An 11,694-nucleotide genomic window follows, 5' to 3' on the forward strand; every position below is an offset into this window, starting at 1 on the left:
CCCGGATTCCGATAAATGGCTCGAGGCCATAAAATCCGAGAGAGGATCCATGTATGGAAACAAAGTGTAGACTTTGATAGAACGGCTCGATGGTCGTGAGGCTGTTGAGTACAGATGGATTTTAAAAGGAAGACGGATAATGATGGTAAATGTCACCATTAAGAAAGCTCGACTTGTCGTTAAGATGTTTTCCGACAAGTTCAAGGAGTTGACTACGATGAGACTTTCTCACTCATAGTGATGCTAAGAGTCTGTTGGAATTATATTAGCGATTACTACATTATTTATGAAATCTTGCAGATAGGATGTCAAAACATTGTTTCCTCGACGATTTTCTTGAGGAAAGGTTGTATGTGATACAACCGGAAGGTTTTGTCAATCCTGAAAGATGCTAATAAGTATGCAAAGCTCCAGCAATCCTTCTAAGGACTGGAGTAAGCATCTCGGAGTTGGAATGTATGCTTTGATGAGATGATCAAAGATTTTGGGTTTATACAAAGTTTATGAGAAACTTGTATTTCCAAAGAAGTGAGTGGGAGCACTATAGAATTTCTGATGAGTATATGTTATGGATCAGAAATGATGTAGAATTTCTGGAAAGCATATAGGGTTATTTGGAAAGTGTTTTTCAATGGAAAGCCTGGATTAAGCTACTTGAACATTGAGCATCAAGATCTATAAGGATAGATCAAAACGCTTAATGGTACTTTCAAATGAGCACATACCTTGACATGATCTTGAAGGTGTTCAAGATGGATCAGTCAAAGAAGGAGTTCTTGCCTGAGTTGTAAGGTATGAAGTTAAGACTTAAAGCTCGACCACGGCAGAAGAAAGAGGAAGGACGAAGGTCGTCCCCTATGCTTTTATCATAGGCTCTCTACAGTATGCTATGTTGTGTACCGCACCTGAAGTGTGCCTTGCCATGAGTTAGTCAAGGGGTACAAGAGTGATCCAAGAATGGATCACAGAACAGCGGTCAAAGTTATCCTTAGTAACTAGTGGACTAAGGAATTTTCTCGATTATGGAGGTGGTAAAAGAGTTCGTCGTAAAGGGTTACGCCGATGCAAACTTTGACACTAATCCAGATTATTCTGAATAGTAAACTGGATTCGTATAGTAGAACAGTTGTTCGGAATAGCTCCAAATGTAGCGTAGTAGTTGCATCTACAAGATGACATAGAAATTTGCGAAGTACATACGGATCTGAATGTTGCAGACCCGTTGACTAAAACCTCTCTCACAAGAAAAACATGATCAAACCCAGAACTCATTGAGTCTTAATCACATGATGATGTGAACTAGTTTAGTGACACTAGTAAACTCTTTGGATGTTGGTCACATGGCGATGTGACCTGTGAGTGTTAATCACATGACGATGTGAACTAGATTATTGACTCTAGTGCAAGTGGGAGACTGTTGGAAATATGCCCTAGAGGCAATAATAAATTGATTATTATTATATTTCCTTGTTCATGATAATCGTTTATTATCCATGCTATAATTGTATTGATAGGAAACTCAGATACATGTGTGGATACATAGACAACACAATGTCCCTAGTAAGCCTCTAGTTGACTAGCTCGTTGATCAATAGATGGTTACGGTTTCCTGACCATGGACATTGGATGTCATTGATAACGGGATCACATCATTAGGAGAATGATGTGATGGACAAGACCCAATCCTAAGCATAGCACTAGATCGTGTAGTTCGTATGCTAAAGCTTTTCTAATGTCAAGTATCATTTCCTTAGACCATGAGATTGTGTAACTCCCGGATACCGTAGGAGTGCTTTGGGTGTGCCAAACGTCACAACGTAACTGGGTGGCTATAAAGGTACACTACAGGTATCTCTGAAAGTGTCTGTTGGGTTGGCACGAATCGAGACTGGGATTTGTCACTCCGTGTGACGGAGAGGTATCTCTGGGCCCACTCGGTAGGACATCATCATAATGTGCACAATGTGATCAAGGAGTTGATCACGGGATGATGTGTTACGGAACGAGTAAAGAGACTTGCCGGTAACGAGATTGAACAAGGTATCGGGATACCGACGATCGAATCTCAGGCAAGTATCGTACCGCTAGACAAAGGGAATTGCATACAGGATTGATTAAGTCCTTGACATCGTGGTTCATCCGATGAGATCATCGTGGAACATGTGGGAGCCAACATGGGTATCCAGATCCCGCTGTTGGTTATTGACCGGAGAGTCATCTCGGTCATGTCTGCATGTCTCCCGAACCCGTAGGGTCTACACACTTAAGGTTCGGTGACGCTAGGGTTATAGAGATATTAGTATGCGGTAACCCGAAAGTTGTTCGGAGTCCCGGATGAGATCCCGGACGTCACGAGGAGTTCCGGAATGGCCTGGAGGTAAAGAATTATATATAGGAAGTGTTGTTTCGGCCATCGGGACAAGTTTCGGGGTCACCGGTATTGTACCGGGACCACCGGAAGGGTCCCGGGGGCCCACCGGGTGGGGCCACCTGCCCCGGGGGCCACATGGGCTGTAGGGGGTGCGCCTTGGCCTATATGGGCCAAGGGCACCAGCCCCTAGAGGCCCATGCGCCAAAGGGACAAGAGGAGGGGAGAGTCCTAAAGGGGGAAGGCACCTCCGAGGTGCCTTGGGGAGGAGGGACTCCTCCCTTGGCCGCACCCTTCCTTGGAGGAAGGGCCAAAGGCTGCGCCTCCCCTCTCCCTTGGCCCTATATATAGTGGGGGGAAGGGAGGGCAACCATACCTAAGCCCTGGCGCCTCCCTCTCCCTCCCACGACACATCTTCCTCCTCCCGCAGCGCTTGGCGAAGCCCTGTTGGAATCCCGCTACTTCCACCACCACGACGTCGTGCTGTTGGATCTCCATCAACCTCTCCTCCCCCCTTGCTGGATCAAGAAGGAGGAGACGTCGCTGCTCCGTACGTGTGTTGAACGCGGAGGTGCCGTCCGTTCGGCGCTAGGATCATCGGTGATTTGGATCACGACGAGTACGACTCCATCAACCCCGTTCTCTTGAACGCTTCCGCGCGCGATCTACAAGGGTATGTAGATCCAGTCCTCCCTCGTTGCTAGATGACTCCATAGATAGATCTTGGTGACACGTAGTAAAATTTTGAATTTATGCTACGTTACCCAACACAACACTCTTCCCTATTGTTGCTATGCATCACCATGATCTTGCGTGTGCGTAGGAATTTTTTTTAAATTTCTACGTTCCCCAGCAGTTCTTCATATAGAGAGTCTCTTATATTGTCACTTTCATATACTAGTGGGAATTTTCATTATAGAACTTGGCTTGTATATTCCAACGATGGGCTTCCTCAAAATGCCCTAGGTCTTCGTGAGCAAGCAAGTTGGATGCACACCCACTTAGTTTCTTTTGTTGAGCTTTCATACATTTATAGCTCTAGTGCATCTGTTGCATGGCAATCCCTACTCCTCGCATTGACAGCAATTGATGGGCATCTCCATAGCCCGTTGATTAGCCACGTCAATGTGAGACTTTCTCCTTTTTTGTCTTCTCCACACAACCTCCATCATCATATTCTATTCCACCTATAGTGATATGTTCATGGCTCGCGCTCATGTATTGCGTGAAAGTTGAAAAAGTTTGAGAATACTAAAGTATGAAACAATTGCTTGGCTTGTCATCGGGGCTGTGCATGATGGGAGCATTTTGTGTGACGAAAATTAAGCATGGCCAAACTATATGATTTTGTAAGGATGAGCTTTCTTTGGCTATGTTATTTTGAGAAGACATAATTGCTTGGTTAGTATGCTTGAAGTATTATTATTATGCCAATATTAAACTTTTGTCTTGGATCTTTTGGATCTGAATATTCATGCCACAATAAATAAAATTACATCGAAAATTATGTTAGGAAGCATTTCACATCAAAAATTCTGTTTTTATCATTTACCTACTCGAGGACGAGCAGGAGTTAAGCTTGGGGATGCTGATACGTCTCCAATGTATCTATAATTTTTGATTGTTCCATGCTATTATATTATCTACTTTGGATGTTTAATGGGCTTTAATATGCACTTTTATATTATTTTTGGGACTACCTATTAACCGGAGGCCCAGTGTCAGTTTCTGTTTTTTGCCTATTTTAGTGTTTCGCAGAAAAGGAATATCAAGCGGAATCCAAACGGAACGAAACCTTCGTAAGGATCTTCCTTGGAACAAACGCAACCCAGGAGGCTTGGAGTACAAGTCTGGAAGTCCGCAAAGTTTCCACGAGGCAGGGGCACACCCAGGGGGGTAGGCACGCCCCCACCCTCGTGGGCCCCACGGAGCTCCACCGACGTACTTCTTTCACCTATATATACTCTTATACCCTAAAAACATCCAGGAGAGCCACGAAACCACTTTTCCACTGTTGCAACCTTTCTATACCTGTGAGATCCCATCTGGGGGCCTTTTTCGGCGATCTGCCGGAGGGGGATTCGATCACGGAGGGCTTATACATCAACACCATAGCCTCTCCGATGATGTGTGAGTAGTTTACCACAGACCTTCGGGTCCATAGTTATTAGCTAGATGGCTTCTTCTCTCTCTTTGATCTTCAATACAAAGTTCTCCTCAATGTTCTTGGAGATCTATTTGATGTAATATTATTTTGCGGTGTGTTTGCCGAGATCCGATGAATTGTGGATTTATGATCAAGTTTATCTACAATATTTGGTTCTTCGCAGAATTCTTATATGCATGATTTGCTATCTTTGCAAGTCTCTTCGAATTATCGGTTTAGTTTGGCCTACTAGATTGTTCTTTCTTGCAATGGGAGAAGTGCTTAGCTTTGGGTTCAATCTTGTGGTGTCCTTTCCCAGTGACAGTAGGGGAAGCAAGGCACGTATTGTATTGTTGCCATCGAGGATAAAAATATGGGGTTTACATCATATTGTTTGAGTTTATCCCTCTACATCATGTCATCTTGCCTAAAGCATCACTCTGTTCTTATGAACTTAATATTCTAGATGCATGTTGGATAGCGGTCAATGTGTGGAGTAATAGTAGTAGATGCAGAATTGTTTCGGTCTACTTAACACGGACGTGATGCCTATATTTCATAATCATGCCTAGATATTCTCATAACTATGCGTTTTTCTATCAATTGCTCGGCAGTAATTTGTTCACCCACTGTAATACATGCTATCATGAGAGAAGCCACTAGGGAAACCTATGGCCCCCGGGTCTATTTTATATCATATAAGTTTCCGATCTACAATTCTAGTTTACTATTTATTTTATTTTGCAATCTTTACTTTTCAATTTATACAACAAAAATACCAAAAATATTTATCTTATTATCTTTATCAGATCTCACTTTTGCAAGTGGCGGTGAAGGGATTAACAACCCCTTTATCGCGTTGGTTGTAAGGTTCTTGATTGTTTGCGCAGGTACTAGGCGACTTGTGTGTAGTCTCCTACTGGATTGATACCTTGGTTCTCAAAAACTGAGAGAAATACTTATGCTACTTTGCTGCATCACCCTTTCCTCTTCAAGGGAAAACCAACGCATGCTCAAGAGGTAGCATGTCTTCATATGATACCCAAAGGAGACTGTTGGGTACACCTTCTATCACAGATCCGAAGGCAAGATATTCATTGCTAAGAATGGATCCTTTCTAGACAAGGAGTTTCTCTTGAAAGAAGTGAGTGGGAGATAAGTAGAACTTGATGAGGTAACTGTACCTTCTCCCTTATTGGAAAGTGGTTCATCATAGAAATCAGTTCCAGTGATTCCTACACCAATTAGTGAGGAAGCTAATGATGATGATCATGGAACTTCTAATCAAGTTACTACCGAATCTCGTAGGTCAACCAGAGCAAGATCCGCACCAGAGTGGTACGGCAATCCTGTTCTGGAGGTCATGTTACTTAACCATGACGAACCTACGAACTATGAGGAAGCGATGATGAGCCCAGATTCCGCAAAATGGCTAGAGGCCATGAAATCTGAGATGGGATCTATGTATGAGAAGAAAGTGTGGACTTTGATTGACTTGCCCGATGATCGGCAAGCCATAGAGAATAAATGGATCTTCAAGAAGAAGACTGACGCTGACGGTAATATTACTGTCTACAAAGCTCGACTTGTTGCGAAAGGTTTTCGACAAGTTCAAGGAGTTGACTACGATGAGACCTTCTCACCCATAGCGATGCTTAAGTCTGTCCGAATCATGTTAGAAATTGCCGCATTTTATGATTATGAAATTTGGCAAATGGATGTCAAAACTGCATTCCTTAATGGACATCTTAAAGAAGAGTTGTATATGATGCAACCAAAAGGTTTTGTCGATCCAAAAGGTGCTAACAAAGTGTTCAAGCTCCAACGATCCATTTTTGGACTGGTGCAAGCCTCTCGGAGTTGGAATATACGCTTTGATAGTGTGATCAAAGCATATGGTTTTATACATACTTTTGGAGAAGTCTGTATTTACAAGAAAGTGAGTGGGAGCTCCGTAGCATTTCTGATATTATATGTGGATGGCATATTATTGATCGGAAATGATACTGAATTTCTGAATAGAGTAAAAGGATACTTGAATAAGAATTTTTTAATGAAAGACCTTGGTGAAGCTGCTTATATATTGGGCATCAAGATCTATAGAGATAGATCAAGACGCTTAATAGGACTTTCACAAAGCACATACCTTGATAAAGTTTTGAAGAAGTTCAAAATGGATCAGTCAAAGAAAGGGTTCTTGCATGTATTACAAGGTGTGAAGTTGAGTCAGACTCCATGCCCGACCACTGGAGAAGATGGAGAGAAAATGAAAGTCATTCCCTATGCCTCAGCCATAGGTTCTATCATGTATGCAATGTTGTGTACCAGACCTGATGTGTGCCTTGCTATTAGTTTAGCAGGGAGGTACCAAAGTAATCCAGGAGTGGATCATTGGACAGCGGTCAAGAACATCCTGAAATACCTGAAAAGGACTAAGGATATGTTTCTCGTTTATGGAGGTGACAAAGAGCTCGTCGTAAACGGTTACGTCGATGCAAGCTTTGACGCTGATCCGGATGGCTCTAAGTCACAAACCGGATACGTATTTTTATTGAGTGGTGGAGCTGTCAGTTTGTGCAGTTCTAAGCAGAGCGTCGTGGCAGGATCTACGTGTGAAGCGGAATACATAGCTGCTTCGGAAGCAGCAAGTGAAGGAGTCTGTATGAAGGAGTTCATATCCGATCTAGGTGTAATACCTAGTGCATCGGGTCCAATGAAAATCTTTTGTGACAATACTGGTGCAATTGCCTTGGCAAAGGAATCCAGATTTCGCAAGAGAACCAAGCACGTCAAGAGACGCTTCAATTCCATCCGCGATCAAGTCAAGGAGGGAGACATGGAGATTTGCAAGATACATACGGGTCTGAATGTTGCAGACCCATTGACTAAGCCTCTCTCATGAGCAAAACATGATCAACACCAAGACTCCATGGGTGTTAGAATCATTACTATGTAATCTAGATTATTGACTCTAGTGCAAGTGGGAGACTAAAGGAAATATGCCCTGGAGGCAATAATAAAGTTGTTATTTATATTTCCTTATATAATGATAAATGTTTATTATTCATGCTAGAATTGTATTAACCGGAAACTTAGTACATGTGTGAATACATAGACAAACAGAGTGTCCCTAGTATGCCTCTACTTGACTAGCTCGTTAATCAAAGATGGTTAAGTTTCCTAGCCATAGACATGTGTTGTCATTTGATGAACGGGGTCACATCATTAGAGAATGATGTGATGGAGAAGACCAATCCGTTAGCTTAGCATAATGATCGTTTAGTTTTTCTGCTATTGCTTTCTTCATAACTTATGCATGTTCCTCGGACTATGAGATTATGCAACTCCCGAATACCGGAGGAACACCTTGTGTGCTATCAAACGTCACAACGTAACTGGGTGATTATAAAGATGCTCTACAGGTTTCTCCGATGGTGTTTGTTGAGTTGGCATAGATCGAGATTAGGATTTGTCACTCCGAGTATCGGAGAGATATCTCTAGGCCCTCTCGGTAATGCTCATCACTATAAGCCTTACAAGCAAAGTGACTAATGAGTTAGTTGCGGGATGATGCATTACGGAACGAGTAAAGAGACTTGCCGGTAACGATATTGAACTAGGCATGATGATGCCGACGATCGAATCTCAGGTAAGTAACATACCGATGACAAAGGGAACAACGTATGTTGTTATGCAGTTTGACTGACAAAAATCTTCGTAGAATATGTAGGAACCAATATGAGCATCCAGGTTCCGCTATTGGTTATTGGCCGGAGATGTGTCTCGGTCATGTCTACATAGTTCTCGAACCCGTAGGGTCCGCACGCTTAACGTTCGATGACGATTTATATTATGAGTTGTGTGATTTGATGACCGAATGTTGTTCGGAGTCCCGGATGAGATCACGGACATGACGAGGAGTCTCGAAAAGGTCGAGACATAAAGATTCATATATTGGAAGGTTACATTCGAACACCGGAATGGCTCGGGTCGTTTCGAATGAGTTTCGGAGTACCGGAACCCCCCCCCCCCCGGGGGGGGAGTTATTGGGCCTCATGGGCCTAGTGGTGGAAGAGAAGAGGCAGGGCAGGGAGTGGCGCGCGCCCCCTTGCCCAAACCGAATTGGACTAGGGTTGGGGGGTCCCCCCCTTTCCTTCTCTTCTCCTCCTCCTTCCCCCCTTTTCCTTGTGGGAGTAGGAAAGGGGGGGCGAATCCTACTTGGAGTAGGACTCCCCCCCTTGGGCGCGCCACACCTTGGTCGGCCTCCTCCTCCCTCCCCCTTTATATACGTGGGAGGGGGCACCCCATAGACACACAAGTTGATCTTTTAGCCGTGTGTGGTGCCCCCCCCCCACACAGTTACACACCTCGGTCATATCGTTGTAGTGCTTAGGCAAAGCCCTGCGTCGGTAACTTCATCATCACCGTTACCACGTCGTCATGCTGATAGAACTCTCCCTCGGCCTCAGTTGGATCAAGAGTTCGAGGGACGTCCCCGAGCTGAACGTGTGCAGATCGCGGAGGTGCCGTGCGTTCGGTACATGGATCGGTTGGATCGCGAAGACGTTCAACTACGTCAACCGTGTTACTAAACGCTTCCGCTTTCGGTCTACGAGGGTACGTAAACACACTCTCCCCTCTCGTTGCTATGCATGTCCTAGATAGATCTTGCGTGATCGTAGGTAAAAAATTTGAAATACTGCGTTCCCCAACAAATATTGAGGCGAGAATTCCATCAAAGCTACAATGAAGATGCCAAGCACTGGGGCAGCATGCAAATCCAATGATTGATGAAAACAAACCAAAAGAAAACAAAGGCCAGAATAAGCACAAGAGTAAGAGATCGAAAATCACCTTTGCTGAGCTATTAGATAAATATCAAAGAAGAGTGCAGAGGAATTCTTATTGGCTAAATCATGCAAAGAAACCAAGATCACCCCCTAGGCGCAAACCTGGGGATCAATATTGACAAATTGCGGATTTTTAATGCAACATATGCATATCCTTATTTTGGGCCGCCAATGCCAATGTCGTGGATACCTCCCTATGCTCATGTAAATCCATATCCATCACGGGATAGGTATGATACAAGGGCACATCCTCCATATTTTTTAGACCTTCTCACTAACATTATGCACCTCCGAGAAGATCAACATTTGAAGAACAATCACATGCCAAAGACCGTTTCAACCATGAGGAATCGGCACGAAGCTCAAGGAAAAGAAAGAGGTGGTCAGGCAAATTTACCGCGTTAAAAGAGATGGTCCTAAGAGTGCTACTTCAGATTTGATCTGAAATGAAAAGGAGCCAATTGAAGTGTTTACATTGGCTACTAAAGGCAAAGAGGCAATTCTATCAAGTGCCAAATCCAAAGAGAAAAAGTTGAGAGTGCATAGGTAAAACAAGAATTGCCATTACTTCAAACAAAATCACAGCTGAGGTGCCCACTCGGCTTATCATATTGGCAAAAAAAGAAATTGCAAAAGCTTAGTGCACAAGAACTTAAAAAGAGGAACATGGCATGGGTTCCCAAAGGAAGTACTCAAAACAAGAATGATATGCATGTTGCCAATGCAAGAAGTGTGGAAAAGGTGAAGAAACAAAAGAGTGAATGATATGAATAACCAAGCCAAAGGTTTCAACATCTTCAGTCCACACATTATCCACATTCTCCAACTATGCCAATGAATCTGATGCCATAGAATTCATCCTCGGGTATGATTAGTTACCCTCCATGGGCTTATTTTGATCCGTGGATGCAATATATTTTCTTACTTCTTGAAAGGATATTATCACATCATCATACATTCGATTAGTTGCATTTTGTTGCTAATCAAAATGGCCGATATAGAATTATTGACCAAAGCATAAACATGGCCAATATATACTTATCGCCCTTAGCACATAAGAAATGGCCGATGGAGTGTTGACATCGTCCTTAGATCAAGCTCTATGCAAGTTATTTTTTGACAGGCAAACTTTGCCGAAAAACAGGAGAGCATGTGTTGACACCAGATATTGGCATGGCTAAAAAGTTAATTCAGATGGCCTCATATAGAAAAGTCCTCAACATGAAAAGGTTATGTATCGTCAAAATGAGCAACTTTGATGTTTGGGTCATCGTCATCCGATCACATCTCAGTTGTGCTTGAAATACTGAGATCTGATATTCAGAGTACTGTTTGGCTGATTACGCATCCAAGAAGACCTCATATGAAAAAGTGTTCTACATGGTATGTCTTCATCTCTTCGGGGCGATTAATTTTTATATTTGGATCATCTTCATTTGAGCCCATATGCATCCTCGACGGACAAAATAGTTCTCTGTAGCAGCAGAAGAGTTTCATGACGGACGGACGAAAGCCCGGATGGTTAATCAGAGAAGAATTTCGTCCGGCTATAGGCGAATCATCTGGCTAGGTACCCGAATGTTTGAGTAATTATGCGACCAATATTCCATACTTTCTCTACCGCAGATGTTGGAAAATAGGCCAAAACACCCTCAAGATGACCTTAATTGGATTAAAAAAAACGTCCAACATGAAAGTTGTTCGTCTCGTTGAAACAGTTAAATTTGCATTTGGGCGCACCTCCATCCAAGGTCATATTTGGCCTATAGAATTTGTTGTCTCATAAATACCTAAATCCGAGTTCGGTTAATTTTGGAAGGATTTGGACGGGATTTGGAGTCATTTTCTTGTACGCGAAGTCCACACGCCTCCTATATAGACAATAGGTAATAGCCAATTGAACAACACACAATCGACAAACTCATGTACCACTTTTTACCTTTACCCATTCCCTTGTTCTTCTTCTACTTCCTCGTTCTTCGTTCGTTCTTCTTGTTACAGGGCGGCGAACCTCAAGGCCATAGTGGCGATCAGGCCGACCTAGGGCAGCCCATAGTCGCCACGCGCCCTGGTAGGGTTCCTTCCGGGCGTGTGGGGTTTTGGGTCTACAAAAGCTCCCGCCGGATTGCTTGCTTACCACCCTTCCGACCGGATCTCCTTCGACGTGAGTTGCGGTGCATCATCCCCGGCGTCGAGGGTACACAATGACGTGTTCGTGTGCGAACACATCCATGACCATTGATTGGCATCTTCATCTTCTTCCTCCACGAATGAACATATCGAGCTGATGTCGTGACTGAACCATAGCCACATGGTGCCACTACTGGGGT

The sequence above is a fragment of the Triticum urartu genome, chromosome 3A, assembly GCF_056163025.1.
Source record: "Triticum urartu cultivar PI428250 chromosome 3A, HENAU_Tu73, whole genome shotgun sequence".
In the NCBI taxonomy this organism is placed as follows: domain Eukaryota; kingdom Viridiplantae; phylum Streptophyta; class Magnoliopsida; order Poales; family Poaceae; genus Triticum; species Triticum urartu.